This window comes from Chinchilla lanigera, unplaced genomic scaffold (genome assembly GCF_000276665.1).
Source record: "Chinchilla lanigera isolate Chin_1 unplaced genomic scaffold, ChiLan1.0 scaffold00096, whole genome shotgun sequence".
Lineage (NCBI taxonomy): Eukaryota > Metazoa > Chordata > Mammalia > Rodentia > Chinchillidae > Chinchilla > Chinchilla lanigera.
This window is the reverse complement of record NW_004955497.1, coordinates 4,045,393-4,063,720: the sequence shown is the minus strand read 5'-3', so window position 1 is coordinate 4,063,720 and position 18,328 is coordinate 4,045,393. Positions and strand designations below refer to the sequence as shown.

The following is an 18,328-nucleotide window of genomic DNA, read 5'->3' as shown; positions in this document are numbered from 1 at the left end:
GCGTCTCCGCCAACCCACTTTTCAGTTGGGTAAGCAGAATAGGAAATCCATGTGGAGCCTTGCGCAAACATTCTTCAGAAGAAGCACAGGGAAGCATCGCCTGGAAGATGGGGAAAGTCGGAACTTTAAAATTGTTTTTAGGAGGAATTACAGCACACTGAGAGCCTGCTGGGATTCTGGGAAGTTGGGAATGCGTGGTGTGAAGCTGGCAGCCATTTTAAAACAGGAGCCCCAAAAGTAAAAAGACAATAAAATAAGCTAGGAGCTTGGGAGACGGGAAGAAGGAGAAAGCAATGCAGAGAAATTGAGCCCACGGCACAGTGATTTGAACACGGGGACAGAAGGGAGCAGAGGTGTCGAGGGTGAGTGAGAATCGTGCTGGGGTTGACGGAGGTGCTGGCAGGAAAGCGGGGGTGGGGAGCACAAGGGAGGGGAAGGCAGGGTCCCGGATTCCACACGAGGGAAGAGACCCGCACCCTGACACATTTACCTTTTTTGAGAGTGTAAAAATAATTAAATCAGAAGCCAGCATATCCCAGTTTCAGAACAGCCCTCAGGGACTGCTAGCGACCCATGAACCCGAAGGGCCCAGTTGTTGAGTACTTTGAAAGGTCGTGTGCGTTTGCAAACCCTCAGTCAGAAAACATTCACCATCTCCTGCATGACCCGAGATTTCCCAAACGCACTGATTAGGGGGCCTACCTCCTTCTGGAGTACCCGCTGGCATTTCTCAGAATACTGGGAAGTAACCGCTCAAAGCACTCAGCTGGAAATAGCAGGCTCACTTCTAAGAAACAAGAATCCCGGGACCCGGAACTCAAGGGGTTATCACTATGAACACCCTGAAAATAGGTCTGAGAGGTAAAGGCTGAGACGCAAAACGACAGTCTCAGATCATAACTGGGTGCAGGAACCATGTGAGCTGTGTACCCTTTTAAAAATGCTAGAAGAATAAGTAAGTTTGACCAAAAGGCAAAGAACAGGAAATCTCCGCGGAACTTCTAAGAGTGCAGTGGGGCCCTGCTTCCCCTCAGCAACAGCTGGGTAAGTCATACAGCAAACTATTTTATTAGGAATGTTTTCACTTCTTGGAGTAAACCCATACGCACACCCCTTCCGTATTATGGCTTACCCACAGATTATAAAACTCTTAATTTAAAGTACTTACTAATGAGTAAATTCTAAAACTAATCTGGAAAAAGAACAAAGATAATATAAGGTTAATGTGGTTGTCATTCATGTTGGGATTTGGGGCCTTTTATTTTTTTTTTTCCCGCCGTTCGCTATAGTTTTTTAAAAGTACTTTCCATGATAATTTAAAATTCACAGTTTTATTAATCATGACAGCCAAACGTAAAGCATTTTCCCAGTTCTGAAGACATGCTTGGCTAATATAAGCAAATTCAGAAAACATCTGAGTCACTCAGGAAACAATTTTTAGAGTCCAAACCTTTATGAATAGCCAAAATTGAGCCTGATTTGGCCAACACAACTGAGATAAAATATTGCTAACAGTAGTGCTCGGCATTTAAGGGTGTTCCCATACAGTCATTCGTGATGCTCATCAGCTCTGAGAGAACAGTGTCAGCCCCATGTTATGATCCAGGCAGCCGGGCTTGGAGACTGGCCCAGGGTCAGAGAACTGGTCGCAGTAGAGGCATGGTCTCATCTGCTGCCCTTTCCTCCTCCGTGTCTTGCAGGCTCCTAGGTGCTCATCGGACGTGGTGCAGACTCCACCACAGGACCCTCGCAGGCCGCTCACCATCTTCCTGCTCGCAGAGGCTGGAGCCCCCGGACAGGTGGAGAGTAAGGTACAGTGTGCTGTGATATCCCATGTCAGCGGGAGAGACGAGGAGTGGAGGCAGGGCAGGGCTGGGTGACAGGGTGGGGAAGACCAGCAGAACCCTCTTGGAATATTCATCAGGAACTCGTTGTTGGCAGATGGTGGTGAGGTGTGGTTGGGTAAACATGTCAGCCACAGCTTATCTGAATCATGACTCAGATGTGATTTAGGAGCCATGCGTGGGAAATGGGAACGAGCACAAGGTCTTATCAGTTACCAAAGACTGATCGTCAGGTCCAGGTTGCTTAGTTCTCATCATCTAACAACTATGAGCTGTCCTCCAGGTCTGCATCTCATCCACAAAAATGTCTCGGAGGACCCTGCCTGTGCCTTGATGAAATGGATGTGTCTCGGGGCTGCAGGGCTCCCTCTGGCCTGCACATTCTCTGCCTTTAAATATTTCATCCTCACGCAGTCCTCTGGGTGTGGCACGTGAGAGAGGACTCTTGGGAGAGACCATACAAAAGGCATCTCACCAGTGTGCTGGGAGGGTCACTTGAGTCCACATGTTCAGGATTAGCTTAAGCAACATGGTGAGACCCATCTCCAAAAGAAAGGAAAAGAAAAAGTTATTAAGTGCACATGATTAAGCCCTGACTTGGAGCTACACTACAGGGCTACTGTGATAAAAACAGTGTGGTACTTGCAAAAAAAAAACAAAAAAACAAAAAAAAACCAGTAAACCAGACCTGAAGATCAACAGAATGGATTAGAAGATGTGGACACAACTCCAGACACACTCAGCCACCTTATCCTCGACAAAGGGGCCAAACACATTTGCTGGAAGGAAGCTAGCCTCTTTAATAAATGGTGCTAGAAAAACTGGCTTTCCAGTTTTCTCTGCACATGCCGAGGACTTAAATTAGACCCATATCTTTCACCATGCACTAAACTGAAGTCAAAATGGATCAAAGATATAAATATTAAGACAGAAACATTAAATCTGCTGGAAGATAGAATAGGTAAAACTCTTGAAGACTTCGGTGTAGGCAGAGAGTTTATGAATAAGACCCCAGTCACACAGGAACTATCACAGAGAATCGACAACTGGGCTCTCATCTTATTAAAAAGCTTTGGCACAGCACGAGAAACCACCAACAGGGTGGAGAGACAGCCCACCAATTGGAAAGAAATGTTTGCCAGATGTCCCTCAGACAAAGGATTACTATCAAGAACGTATAAAGAGCTCAAAAAAGTAAAGACCTCCCAAATTTAAAGACCCAATCCAAAAATGGGCATCTGAGATGAATACACACTTCTCAGATGAAATAAAAATGGCAAATACATGAAAAAATGTTCAACATCACTGGTCATTTAAGAGATGCAGATTAAAGCAACACTGAGTCTCCATCACACCCCAGAAAGAATGGCTGTTATCTGGAAATCAACCAATAGCAAATGCTGGAGGGACTGTGGAGAAAAAGTAACCCTTCTCCACTGTTGGTGGGAATGTAGACTGATGCAACCACTGTGGAAATCAGTGTGGAGATTCTTCAGAAAACTAGGATTGGAGGTCCTATTCAACCCAGCTGTTCCCCTTCTGGGTATCTTCCCAGAAGATTTAAAGACATATCACAGCAACATAGGTGCTGTGTTTATAACAGCACAATTTGTAATAGCTAAATCTTGGAAACAACCCAAATGCCCATCAAGCGAGGAATGAATAAAAAAAGATGCAGGTTTTTTTTATATATAATGGAGTACTACTCAGGCATAAAGAAGGAAACTGGAGACTTTCATAAGTAAATGGATGCAACTCGAGAGCATACTCATAAGTGAAATAAACCAGACTCGCACATGTAAACATCCCTTGGACTCAGGGACGCAGATGGCTCTCCCTAGAGTGGGCAGGCTCCTGCCATCCCTGAGGGCCTGAATAGAGTAACGGATCAAGAAGGCTAGAGGAAGGAGGAGGGCCTGAATAGAGAGTAAAGGCTTCCCATCTGCTGCCGAGCGGGGACAGTTCTCGACCTGTACTTAGACTGAGGATGATCCCACATCTCCCCTGGTTCTCTGGCTTTGGGTTCAGACTGGAATTCCATCACTGACTTTCCTGGCTCTGCACAGCTCGCAGACTGTGGGACTTCTCAGCCTCCATAACCACAGGAGTCAATTCCTTAGATAGATAGATAGATGACAGGTAGGTAGGTAGATAGATGATAGGTAGGTAGATCACAGGTAGATGATAGGTAGTAAGTAGATAGATAACAGATGATGCACGGCTGCATGACAGATGGTAGACAGACAGATGATGGATGGATAGATACTCCTGTGGATCCTCTTTCTCTGAAAAACCCTGACACAACCCATGAAAAAAATGTGGGGTTTTGTTTTGAATTTACATGAAAGAAGGAACCAAAGAAACACCAAGGAAACCAGGACCAAAGCAGCCTCGGCCCAGCTGCACCCTTGCATTAGGGTATATACAAACCTTTCACCCTGCTGCTGATCTGTCGTCCAGAATATCTCACAGGAGTCATTTGGAGAAGAGACACTGCCCGCTGGCATGGACTCCCTGCGGCAGAGCCCTGGTCTTCGTGTCCGCCGATTCACTCAGGAGGGAACCTCGGGGAAGTGAACACCTCACCATCAACACCAGTGGCAGCGGATGACGTGCTTTTCGAGGCTGCTTGTGTGGACCGAAGCATGAAGTCCAGAGTTCATTTCTGCTCCTTGCCAGTCTTGCAGGCAGAGAGGCTGTGTAAGAGGGAGCGGGCAGGAAGCTCACTTAGCAAGGACCACGCATTGCAGAACCCTCCAGCCTGCGCCTTAGGACCCACCCGTTCTGAACATCTCCGTTTTGAGCTTTTTCCAACTCTTTAAAACTCTTTGAGGGCCTAGGATATAGGTCAGTGCACAGCTCGAGGTCCCGCGTTTGATGCCCAATACCCAAAAAAAACCCTCTTTTAAGGTAGACTTATTAAAATTCAGTAAATTTAGTAAAAATACCAGATTGTGTTTCTGTTTCTTCAGATGTTGCTTTTCAAATCCAGTGTGAACATACGTAGCAGCAGGAATTCGTATTTTTTAGAAGTAGAAAGGTGGGGCCACGTTCTGGACGGCGTGCTGGGGATGACCGTGCGCTGGCCTGTCAGGGAAGTGTCCAGCCCAGCTGGGGGCCACCGGGGCGGACTGAGCCTCAGCGGGTTCCCGGCAGGGGGTCCGGGTTCACAGAGCCGGGTAGGAGGGAAGCGCGCGCATCAGCACCTAGCCCCTCTGCGTGCAGGCCCCGCGGGCTGCTCCCCATCGCTCTCTCCCTCCCGGGCGGGGAGGGGCTGTCTCAGCAGTGCACCTTAGGAGAGGCAAGCCTGGGGCGAACCAGCTTTGGTTGGGGAAAAAGCTGGTGTGTACGGAGCAGAGACGGTGGCGTGCTCGAGTGAGGACTGCTGAGGCGGATAGCGACAAGCAGTGTAAACCCCCCGGGCGGCCCGTGGTGCTTCTAATGGAGCGCTCCTTGCGTGCAGACTGCTTATTACATAAGCCAGTTCCATACCACAGATGGCTCTTCCTGGCTGACTCCTTAGAAGTCCTCTCACTTGTAAAGCCCTTTTTACCTTGGGAAAGAAGAAGAGCAAGGAAGAGGCTCAACAGCACATTTTCGGTAATACCGAGCTTCCGAGGGAGGAATTCCAGCTGTGCCGGCCCAGTGCGCGGAGCGCAGCTTCGCGACCAGGGGCTGACACTTCACCCTGCTGGCCAGCAGCGCCTTGGTCTGAGCCTCCAACAGCACTGGACACTGCTCAGCAGTGAGCGGGGAGCACCCTGGCCACTCAGGGGAAGTCAGAGGCAGGGGAACAGGCAGCATCAGTCCGCCTCCTTGGCGAGACGGTTAGGCAAGCAGGGGGCAGGTGGAATGTGGGTGAGCACGCAGGACAGGAGCCCGGAAGTCACTTAGAGGATACACGGGGACCACGCACGTGATAGAAAGTGTGGCATCTGCAGCGTGGATGTGTGTCTTGATTACACCTCCATAATGTTTATTTGCTCAGAGACGGAATTAATCATTGTCCACTGAATACCATGCGTGTGCTGCAAAGGCAGCTCTACTTTGGGTCCTGCCTGTGAGCTGCCTGAGTGGTCAGTAGGTGCTGAGGGGACCGGGAGCTTAGTGTGAAGGTGTAAGTACAGCAAGCGCTTGGGGCCATAGGGGAGAGGGAGCACCACCACCGAAAGGACGGCTCCGCACCACAGCCCGAGGGAGCTGCCTGCCTCCATCCGGAAGGCAGAAAGTCCATCCCTGCAAGGTGAACTAACAAAGGATTGCAAAATTTAATTACAAGCGCTACTAAACATTTGTCCACACCCAGAGTGTCCAGCACTGTGAGGAATGGAAACTAATGTAGACCGTGGACTCCAGATGGTGACACGTCGCCCAGGTCCCTGGGTTGGAACTAGCACGCTCACGGGTGGCAGGTGTTGACAGGTGCAGGGGCAAGTGGGAAAGAGCTGTGCCTTTGTCTCACTTTTGCTATGAACTCAAACTTCCAAGGCATAAAGGTTGATTTCTTGAAAAAGTGACTGTTGCCCAAAAGTACCAGGGAGACTCAAGGCTGGAAAATTTATATTCATTTCCCGTACAAAAGAAAGATGCCAGTTGTAAGGGGGGTTGAAGTTACATTCATACTTTATGCACGTCTAAGGCTATTTCAGTTTCAAATTCTTATGACGAAATAGTCTTAGTCTGTGACAAGTTGTATGCTGATTTCCACTTCTGCCTCCCAATGGAACACTGGCTCCGACGGCCCACCCACCTCCCAGGCGAAGGCGCTCACTGCTCCGGGAGCCTCTCGGAGAGGATCTCCAGCTTCCCTCTGCTGTTCCTGTCTGCAGTTTGGTTTCCGCCCCCAAACAGGCAGTGTGCGCCCAGGTGACTTTCACATCCCCGCGTCTCCCCCGCCTGCATCCCAATCCTGTCTACTTTTGCTGCAGCGCTTGATGCTTGCCGACAAACCTCGCCCTCACAGCACACTCCCATTCCTCCTTCGGGTCAGTGTTTCTGATTCGGTGCAGGGTTCAGGGGATCCTCTGCCATCAGATGTGGATGGCGTGGTACGCTGGGGTTCAAGACAGGAAGTAGGGCCTGCTCTGAGCATCTCAAGCAGGAAGGATTACTTCAGCACGTTAGATGTCCTCAGAATTCCTGGAAAGCCTGGAAGAAGTAAATGGTGCTACGATCTCCAACACCACCGACTGTGAGCTCAAGAGTATGTTCCTACAACGTGTGACACAGCAGGACACCACCAGTCCACAGATGCAACTGCCTCCCGACAGCCTCTGCCGTGGAGGCATGGACCTGAGAAAGCGACCACCACACACCCACACACACACACACACACACACACACTACCCCTCCAACACACATGCACACGCACGTACAGCCTCACGCAGCGGTAGAACCCACACAAAGCAGGCAGGCAGGTGGTTTCCACTGCACTGCCTTCTGGTCTCACACAATACAGGCAGGGTTTCCAGATATCCAGACTTTTCCCATTAAAAGTGTCTTCTCCTCCTTGAAGCCACCACTCCCCAAACCCACACAGCTTTCATTGCCTGACATGTGACAAAAACATCGTCATGTTCTCAGTGTCCTCGGCACCCAGCAGTGCCTGTCACCTAGGCGGGGCAAACTGCTGACCTAAATAGGAAGGAAGGGTGTCAGAGCACGCAGCCAGGAGAAAGAAGGGTGGCAGGTGGTGCGGTAGCGACACGCCCAGGCTGTGGCCGGCCAGGGAGGGTGCTGGGCTGGGAGCTCCCGCTGAACTTGGGAACCTCAGGAACGGAAGTAGAAAAGGGAAGCAAGGAACAGGTGAGGAAAGGGAAGCAACAGATCTAGATTAGTCTTTCAAGCAGGGCATGAAGAGTGACGGGGTGGTGTACAACACACCTCTGATCGTGTGGTCGCCTGAGCCCAGACCAGGCCACCGTGCAGGTGACAGGGGCTGCCCGGGGTGCATGAAATGTGTGAAGGGAAGCGTTACACCGTGCCCCACCCTCGTTTGTGCACACATTCTTAAGGGAGATGTGATGGTTCTCGGTGTTAACTTGACCGGACCATGCTGCCCAGATAGGTGGTCAAAGTTTATTCCAGATGTTTTTGCAGAGTTTTACATGAACATACACAAGTAAGTCGGTGGACCTGGAGCAAAGCAGGTTGCCCCTCAGAATATGGGTAGTCACCTTCCAGCGAGCAGCAGGGCTGAACAAAAGACAGAAAGGCCTGCCCTCCCACCCCACCTCCGGAGCAAGAGGGACAGCTACGAACACTGCCTGTGGCTTCATCTGCACCGTCCACCACCCTGCTTGTCCAGGGCTAGCTACCCTAGAGGTTCTGGAATTTCCAGCCCCATACTTACATCTAGATCTATATGTCAGTTTAACACACACACACACAGACGCCTTGTCCTATTTCTCTAGAGCACCCTGGCTAACGCAGATCTGAGCAAAGTAGATCTCTCTCAGGAGGGAGGCGCAGAGGGAGAGCCTGCTCGCTGCAGTAAGCGAAGCACACAGAGGAGAACTCGACGGAGCCTGGAGACAGACATGCTGGCCTCAGCGGCAGTCTGAGGGCTGCCATGTGGGGCGAGCGGCCATGCGTACTGACCATCAGTGATCTAAGGTGTGCAGGCGGTCTGTCTCGGTGAAGGCCCGCGTCCTGGCTCACAGGTGGGGCTTGCTCAAGCATCCTCACCTGGTGGGAGGAACCAGGCTGTCTCCGGGCCTTCTACATAGGGCACTGACTCCATTCATGAGAGCCCTGCCCCTGGCACCTGCTCCCCTCCCGATGGCCCCAAGCCTAACACTGCCATCCTGAGGAAGATTTCCGCACGTGGCCCTCAGAACAGAGACATTCAGACCGTGACACCAGGGGATCATGTGGGGCAGGTGAAAGGAAAGAGCCCCCAGCTCACTCAGGAAACTTTCATCTGTACAATGAGAAAAGGAAGGTGAGTACCCAGCCCCAAGGATGGCAGCTGGCAGAGGGGCCACCTCGGCCTTGCAGGGCTGCAGCTGCGGCAGGGCACCTCCTCTAGTGCCCACCTGCAGCCCCTGAGCCCATGGGCCAGCGCTTCCCCTGCCAGTCCTGTGTGCTTTAAATGCGCATTGTGATGTTCTCCCGCCCGCCTGCCCAGGAGACCACAGCGTCTCCACCGTGCTGCTGATTTCTACTTACTCATTTTGTCAGTGATCAATGTCCCCTATCCTGCTAACACTGTCACACTTCGTGTGATTTTTCGGAATGTGTGGGTATTTTAGGCATGCATAACTCATCCTATTGTAATCCTATATTGGTTTTCTTTGGCACCTCCTTAATTTTTTTGATTAGTCTCAGCAGAAGTGTGTCAGTCTTGTTAGTCTTTTTCCTTTAAACTTTTCATGTTTTCTTTCTACTAAATTGCAATCTATATATTATTTCCTTTCATTTTGTGTATTTACTGTTATTATGTGTATCTTGCTGTTCTTTTTCTTAGCCCTTGGGTGGATGCCTGGTTCATTAATTTAATATTTAGCCTTTCTTCTTTTCTAAGACATATTTAAGACTATAAACTTTGTTCTAAGGATTGTTTTAACTGCATCCTAGAAGTTTTAAAAGAGCATTTTTATCAACATTATCAATGTGTGAAATCTAACAGTGTAGTGCATTAGTTAGAAATGAGTCTCTATTGCATTGTAATGAGAGTACATACTATGTATTACAAGTATTTTGGGGCCTCTGAAATGTATTGAGGTTTTATGGCCCTCTGAGTGTATGGCCAGTGTTGTCAACATGTTATATATACTTTAAGAGTATTTTTAGGTTGTTAGGTGCATTTTGCATTGTGTTTATGTTTTGTCTGCTTAGTCTACCTGTTACTAAAAGATGTGCTTTAAAAAAGCTTTTGCCATAATTCTGTATATCTCTGTTTATCTTTGTATTTTGGTTAAATTTTGCTTTATAAATTTAGAGGCCATATTGCTAGCTACAAACAAGATTTTTTTTTTCTAGTATGTCAATGTATTTACTACTATGAGGCTATTCTCTTTGTCATTAGTTATACCTTTTACCTTAAAGTTTATTTTGCCAGATTTATTATAGCTACACTGGTTTTCCTTTGATGCTTGTATATTTTTTATTCTTTTACCATATCCTTGAATATTAGATGTAACTTTTGCACATACTGTTATTGTCTGTAATTGTGAAACTGTTAGTCGACTGTACAGTAATTCATTTTATGTAAAATACTAATTGATTTCTTTGAATCAAGCATCATACTATATAATTCAAACAAGGAGTGCTTTCTTTTATTGATTTTATTTTGCAATGCTTAACCATTTTGTTATTTCAATAGTTACTCTTTGCTCTGTTACTAAAAATTATATAGTCTTTGTTATATGTAAATATATATGTATTTTTATTATTTATAGTAGTATTAAGATTCAAGCACATAAGTATGCTAAAAAATTAAATTATACATTTTAAATGAGTGAATTTGTAGTGTATAAATTACATTTCAATTAAGCAGTTCAAAAGAAATAGAATAATTGGCAGGAACCCAGGGGAAGTGTGGCCCTCACCCGACACCGATAAACCCCAAGGCATAGCAGCTTGGATTGCTGGTCAGCTGTAATGCCCAGCGCGGGTCCTCCCGAAGGGGACCCCCAGCCGCACATTTCCACAGTCCCTACAGAAACCAACGAGCGCACAAACGATTTGCAGAGACAGCACTGTTCTACTGCAGTAAAACCCTTTGCCTCACAGTCATTTAATAACCATTAAAATCTCTGTGTCCTATCAGGAATCAGGCCTTAAGATAGGGGATGGGAGAAAAAACACATCCTGATCTCAATTCCTTACAATTTTTACTACTGTCTTTCCCTTTTACTTCTACCGATAACTAGTGTGCGTTCTGGGGTGTGTGTGGGGGTGGTGGATTTAATGGCTCTCTACATTGTATTTCGTGTAGGTTATTTCACCTCACTGAGGTACTTGATATCTGTCTTTACAACCCAAGTTAAGTGCACAGATTTTAAATGACTTTTCCAAGACCCAAAAGCCAATAAAGAGTAATTGCGAACCTTCAAATCCAATGTTTTCTACAATGGCCATACTGTCTTGCTTTTACTGGCGGGCGAGTTGCTCTCACCCACACTACGGCAAAGAGCGGCACCTGGACAGCCTTAGAGCCTGCGCTTTGCTAAGTGTGGCAGAGAATGAATACTAATTTCAGGAGCAAGGCAAGCAAGTCTCTGGATTGATTCTGATTGGACCAGTTTTGGTCACGTGCTCAGGTCTGAGCCAATCACGTGAGCTCTGAGTTTCCCCAGCAGAGGCAGGGCGGCCGGAAGCGCGTGGTCTGAGTGGGCCGCTGCGGCGCATGCGCAGATGACAGCGTAGGTGCCCGCTCCCACAGGACGGCCCGCGAAGTGGAGACGGAGCCGTCCGCCTCTGAGGAGAGGAGCAGTGGAGAGCGCAGGCCGCGGGTGCCCCCGAGCCCCATGCTCACCCCGCACCCTTGCCGCCCATGTGTCAGCCGGGGCGCCTCGTCCGGGCCTCGTGGGGCAGGGACGCCTCCCCACGCACCCGGCCGCCCTACGCAGGGCCGCGGCCTCCGCGCTTTTAGCACCCGCGTTTTCACCTGCGACCTCGCCCACCTCCTGCTCCTCTTTGTGCTGAAGAAGAGCTGCGGAACCCCCTTTTCTCCTGCGCCCGCCCTCAATGCTGGGAGCCGCATTAGGCGAGCTTTATCCTCACGCCGGGCCTTCCCTGGGGCAGACGGCAAGTGAGGACCAGATGTGCGGACAGAGAGCAGGGGGCGCCCCGAGGAGCCGCCGGCCAGCAGGGAAGAGGCGTGCGAGTGACCCTGGTGCACGCCGGGGTCCCAGGCCCGGCGCAGGGGCTCCAGGGCGCGGGGTTCACACTGAGGGAGCAATTTGTTAAATACGGATTTTCGTTCTTATTTTTAACAACACAAACTTTCTTAAAATTTTTATTTAGAGGATGAAAACTAAACGAGAAAATAACCACAGTAATTGCCTTCCCACATTTTTCTCAGCTGTGTATTTTGCAACTATATTCTGTAACTTTTTGGTTTTTTTTTTTTTTTTGCTTGCTTTAAAATACTGGGAGGTATTCCACTCAGTATGTTTTGAGGTTCTTTAATAAGAGAGCTCAAAGCAGTCCCCATCTTCCCCTCCTATTTAAGAAATAGATGAAGACCCAATATATTACCGTATTCCTAATTAAGATAAAATTGGAAAAAATTGGAAAGCGTAACTTATAGTGGGAGAGAATGTGAGGATGGGACTCCTTTGGAAGTCTGTTGAGACTTGAGTTCTACCTCAGGGACAGCTTCCTGCTATGGAGGAGATGGCTCCTCACTGATCTACAATACTGGCTAAAGGGGTGAAGAAAAGGGCAACATTCACAAGCAGAGAGAGGCTAATCACCTCCACCCACTTCCTGCAGCCCAGCAACCACTGTAAAGCCCGCTGCCTGTTGGAGAGGGGAGAGAGGCGGGATAGAACCCTGGAGGGTTATGGAAAACCCCACAAAACCCAGGGAAGTTATGTTGCCGTGTGACCTATGAAGGTCCTATGACTCTCTTAACTAATCCTCTATTGGACATTTGTTTCCAACAGCAATGAAGTCAACATCTTTGTAATTAATCTTCGTGTAAATTTACGGTCCTTTCCTTAACATAGATTCCTAGGAGTAGAGTCCTGGAGCAAAGTATATTAACACATTAAAAGCTTTTTGATGCATTTCACCACATTTCCTTCCAGAAAACACCGATTTACAGTATCACTCGCAGGAGAAACTATTCCCCTAACACACACCAGCTCTGGGTTAGTCTTTTGATCTTTGTGAACTCAATGAGCAAAACATCTGTACCTCAGCTTCATTTCAGGTTTGAGCAGTCCTAATGGAGCTGTTTTCCTGGAGGTCAATGGGGAGGAACATGAATGATTCTTTGGTTTGTTTGTTTTGCGGCACTGAGGACTGAGCCCAGGGCCTCTGCTCCGAGCTACATCCCCAGGCCTTCGAAACATCTTTACTTAGACAGTGTCTCCCTAAAGAGTAGAGCCGGAAAGGCTTCCCTCTTTCCCCACCTTTGTATATTCATTTTATTTTCTGACATGAGGCATCAGAGTGAAAGTCGGAAAGGATGATTATGGAAAAGCGCATTACTTACTAGTTCTGTGGCCTGACAGCAAGATGAGCCCACATGTCCTTATCATAAAGTGGGACTCAGCCAATTGTGGGGCAGCCTTGTAATCCCAGCTACTCGGGGGCCTGAGGCACAAGGATCACAAGTTTGAGACCAGGCTGAACAACTTAGGGTAGCTGAGTGATAGAACACCTCTAAGTTCAATCCTCAGTAGTGCAAAAATAAAGTAGACGAGGACTAAATAACCCCTATAAGAATGAGAGCTTGTTAGGAATAGTGCTTGTCCCACAGTGGTCAATAAAGTAATCTGTAACTGTCCTAAAATCTCTGGGGCAGGGAGATCTGAGGCAGCTTCCTGTCTGTCTGTCTTATAAGACTGTACAGGGAAGAGGGAGGCCAATTGTGATGTGGGCATGTCTAGAATTTCTGACCAGAACATTGCCTACTACATCCCTACCAAACACCACAACTTAACCTAGCCTACCTTACATGTGCTCACAACACTTAGTTGGGCAGAGCCATCTAACACAAAGCATATTCTATGAAGTGTTAAATATCTCCATGCGATTCATCGAATACCTGTATCCCCAAATGCTGAGAACACAGCACGCTGTTGAGTGCTGTTTGTCTCCCCTTGTGATCATGGGGCTGACTGGGAGCTTCCCCATCACTACCCAGCATCTCCAGAGAGAATCCGACTGCTTATTGCTAGTACAGGAAATGATGCAAATGCAAAGTTTCAAATATAGTTTCTACTGAAAGCATATGGTTTGTGCCACTAAGCAGTTGAAAGACCTTAAGTCAAACCACAGTAGGTTGTGGACTATCTGTACTTAAACCTCAGCTCAGCTTATTTGGAGAGAAATTAAAGAAGACTGTTTTCTTGAGTATGTTATCTCATCTATTTCAGAGCCTGGAGAAGCGGATCCTGAGGTTGTCCCTGTGGTTTGCAAGCCTCTGTCTGCCTAAAGCTGTCCCTGTGGGAGTGGGGAGACCTCTGAGATAAGCTTACTCCAACCCTTCCAAGGGGGAGTCCTGAGAGGATGCTTTCAGTGACCCACACGTCCTGGGTTTCTCGGGCATCTCCTGCTCTGTGCCAGCTCGGGGGCAGAGAGGCGCTGAAGCGTCCAGGAGAAGGAAGGAACAAGGACAAGCCACCAAAGCTTCTGCCCACACTGGGCCTCTAGGCATTTTTGCCATGGGTAAGGAGCCATCTGCTACCTGTAGGTGACCAAGAGCTGTGTTCCCCAAGGATGTCATTCATTACGAGCATTTGTTCCCATTCCCGGCGGGTCACACCACTCCAGAAAACCAGCTGGCATCTTCCCTAAGGCAATGAATAACTCGAGGGGCCATAGAGAGAAACGCACAGGGAGAGGTTTCGCTCCACAGAAAATGAAAGTGGAGACGCACTGGCGTGAGTAACCGTGAGCAGTGTTGTAATTTATGGGCACAGTTGTGCTTGAGCTCTGGAGGGGCGTGGAGCCCTCCCTGGTGACTTCCCTCTCTAGACGGGCATGGCAGGGGCTGCAGCTCAGTGACTGCTGGGCTCTTCTATGTGGGTCTGTTGCCCCCTGCCCCACACGGGCCCACTGGGACAGCCGGGGTGGGGGCTGGTGTTGAAAGAGGGCTAGTGAGGCCCGCGTCTCCCCTGGCCCATCTGTGTGCTGCAGTCCTTGACCATAGGTGTCTTTCCACAGAAATCCCAAATCACACCATGCCCTTGAAGAGGTGTTCTCAAGCTAACCCGAGGAAGGATTTGGAATTTTGGAAGATGTGATCAAAGTAACACGGGAACAATACGAAATATTAATGAAAATAATTTTCCTTATGTTTTACATGTGGTATGGTCTTGAATCGTATTTCATTTCCCCAAAACTAACCTTTTGCTTATAAATGAGCAAAGGTCCATATTTAAAGGAAAGCCCCAGAATGCTGACTTCGTACTGTTGTATCCTTAACTTGTACCATCTACATCACAAGAATTATTTTGACTCCCAGCAATTGAAGCCAAAATTTACAGTGTTAGACCAGTCTTAATCAATCTGAAGCAGAAGCAGAGTATTACACACACACACACATGAACACACACCCTCTCACACACACCCTCACAAGCACATTTTCAGTTATAAGATGTTCCTTATAAGAAAACTAGTGTTGTGTCAGAGAGAATTTGGAACTCTTTTTTTTGCCCCAAAGTGATAACATTCTGATTTGAATTATTCATTTTTTAGACAGGAGGTTTTTTGTGGTCAGTAAAACAAAGCATTCAGTATACAAACTGGTGAATGTCCAATCCTGAGTTTGAAGGGTTCTTATGAGCACAGTTAGTACTTCAGGAAAAAAAATGTATGGTCTAGGGGTGTGGCTCAGTGGAGGAGCACATGCTGGGCATTCATGGAGCCCTAGGTTCAATTCCCAGCACCGAAAAGAAAAGATGTATTAACTAGAGGAACAACTACAGGGCCTGGGGCAAGAAAGATATCTATTCTGTATCTATATCTGTATCCGTATCTATATCTATATCTGTATCTATATATGCTTTATCAAAAAGTTTTGGGGTCAAATAAAATACAATATTAACCACTTTAATCAGAATTTTTTAAAAAATAAAGCTGCCAAATATTCCTTTCCTGAAGATGAATGTTGTGTTAATTAAACGAGCAGGAGGCTGTTGGCCTGAAGCTGTGTCCATACCTGGAGTTCCTATGAGGCAAGGTGCAATCACATGAATGGAAACAAACTCAAACCTAACTCAGGAGTATACGATTGTGACAGATAGCTAGGTCTCCACCTAGCATAAGCCATGGAGCTTCAGCCAGTCACAGGCTTCAGAGGGACTGGCCAACGTCCACACGGGGCAAATGCCCAGCTAACCTTATCCAGATTGCCTGCGCAGTGGGGCCCTCTGAACCTCTTCTGGTTAGGAAGGCTGCCTGATTCGTGAATCATTCTTTGCCCAAGTAAATGCTGTTAATTTGATTTGTCTAAAGGTTGTCGTATGGGATAGGAGAAAAGATGAGCAGTAGGAAAAAACAACTGTCTCCAACCCACATATTCATAAGCAAAGACTCTTTGGGGAAAAGGGTGTGCTGTCAGGTGTAGGGTACAGGGTTGTTGCTGGCCTCCATGGGGAGCATTCACGTGCACCAAGTCCTGCAGGGAAGGATACTCCAGTATCTTCCTCTATGATTGGAAAACTGCTGTACACCCAGCACTGAGGGAGGCTGAGGCAGGAGGGTCACAAGTTTGAATCTTGTCTGGGCAACTTAATGAGACCTTGTCTCAAAGTAAAAAGTGGGCTGGGTGTAGCTCAGTGGTAGAGTACTAGAAAAAAGAAAAGAAATTTTCAGTATGTCCCCAAGTTTGTTTTCTGGATAGAAGTTTCCAGAGTTGATCTATAAAGTTTAAAATCCCACATCAGTTCAACATCACACTCCTAAATACCTGTATCCATCCAAAAATGCATGGGAGGGGAGGAGAGCCAGCGGTCCAAGCTGGAGGATGTGGATCTCCACTGAGTTCAGTAGAAAGACCCTTTCCACTCCACTGCAAATGATGGGAGATGAGGGCCTGCCGTCACCACTAATGGTGGGCAGAGGGTCGGGAGAGTTGGTTTAGGCTGTGGGGGGAATGGAAGACAGCTGGTGAAGGACAAGGGCCGAGGAAGACTTGCGTTGCCCTCAGCACTGGAGAGGTGTCCAGACCAGGCAGCAGCTGTGGCTGAGGGATGGGACTTGGATGCTCCAGCCAGGCGGGAGAGGAGAGGGTGACAAAGAGGACAACAAAGAGGGCCATAGAAGTCCAAGGTGGACAGACAGAGGCAGGCTCTCCATAGCCTGGGATGGGAAGGGGGACTGGAAAAGGCAAAAGTCATATATTCTAGCAGCTCTGAGCTCTAGCACGATTTCAAGCCAAAATGTCTGTGTTATGGCTTGTGTCTAGATGTCCCCCCAGAGCCTCATGCAGTCATGGGTAGGCCTTTCTAGATCCAGAGGTGGCTGGATCTAGAGTGTATGAGGCTGAGATTCAGGATGTGGGGTAAATTAGTTCACTGATGGGTTTGGCATAGTTCTGGGTGTAGATAATGGTAGAGATAGCACCGCCCGCAGGGTGGGTAGCCTGGAAGGGATAAAAGGGAGAGCCAGGCTGCTGCTTCAGTACTTTGCAGCTTGCTGCCTTCTGCCCACCATGAACTGTTTCTCCTCTGTGATGCCCCTCTGCCATGCCGTTCTGCTTTGGAGCCAGTTGACTATGAACTGAAAACTTTGCAAGCTGTGAGCTAAGAAAATCTTTCTCTTTTAACTTCTGGTTTCAGGTATTTTGCCTCAGCAAGGAGAAAAGTAACTATGAGAGGACATTTCCTTGCTTGTTCTTCTGCCTGAGAGATCCTGCCCACAGATGTCCATGGAACCATCTTTTCTCATAAGGGAGGAAACTCAAAGTCCAGCAGCTTCTGTGCTCCCAGATCCACTATAGTTATACAGATGCTCCCGGACGTATGACAGGAAGGTGTCCTGGCCAACCGTGTCACAAAACATCGTAGCTTATTCTTGCCTACCGTAAATCTTCTGAGAGCACTTTCACTGGAAAAACCCTCTGAACACACAGCCTACTGTATGGTACAGTAGTTTATCGAGTGCTGCTCTGGACAGGAACGCAGACTGGCAGTGTGGGCCGTCATCAGACGGAGCCCTGTAAGTCAGCCACGGGAAACCGGAAACCATCTGTGCATGTGTTTTCTCTTGCTTTCCTTCACAGCACTCCTTGGTACCAGGAATCGCCCACCTTGTCTGTTTGTGTTGAGTTGATAATGTCTGTCGCATGTACAGCGGAGCCCTTGGTGACCAAGCCTGACTGGACTCATGGTGGCCCCGGTGCAGGGTGGCACCAGGCATCAGCTGGAGGGACTGACGGTCGGCATCTGTCCCACTCCCTGCACAAAGCTCACACACAGCTGCGTGGAGCATGAGAGCATCCGTGGGTCTCTGAACTCCTGGAGTGGGGGTCAGGCCTGTGTGGAGAGGAGCTCCAGAGCCCCACACTGAGTGCAGGCCAAGCGAGAAGGAGGTCACAGGACGCCGGTTATCAAAGGCCTGTGATGTGCAGTTGTGCAGTTCTCACAGCACACGGCAAACCACTCTTTGAAGTGGCATCTGGCACGCCTCGCCTCTCAGCCTGTCACTGGGTGGTTAGTGGGAACGTGTGGGCCAAGGGAATGCTGCTGTTGGACTCTAGTGTCAGATTTCCTGACCTCCGAACATTTCTTTAACTCTTCACATGTCAGCTGCTGCAGGGAGGGGCCTCCTGAGCTGTCTTCCATCCCGCAGCAGGACAC

General features: G+C 48.4%; 1 long non-coding RNA gene across 1 annotated transcript; it reads right to left on the bottom strand.

Annotated features, from left to right (window-relative positions):
- Positions 1-1,315: 1,315 nt before the first annotated feature.
- On the bottom strand, positions 1,316-7,530 carry LOC102019510. Its single transcript, XR_264203.2, has 3 exons — positions 4,793-7,530; positions 4,275-4,540; positions 1,316-2,387 (listed from the first exon to the last, which is right to left on the bottom strand). It is a non-coding gene; the product is annotated as an uncharacterized LOC102019510 (long non-coding RNA).
- Positions 7,531-18,328: the final 10,798 nt, after the last annotated feature.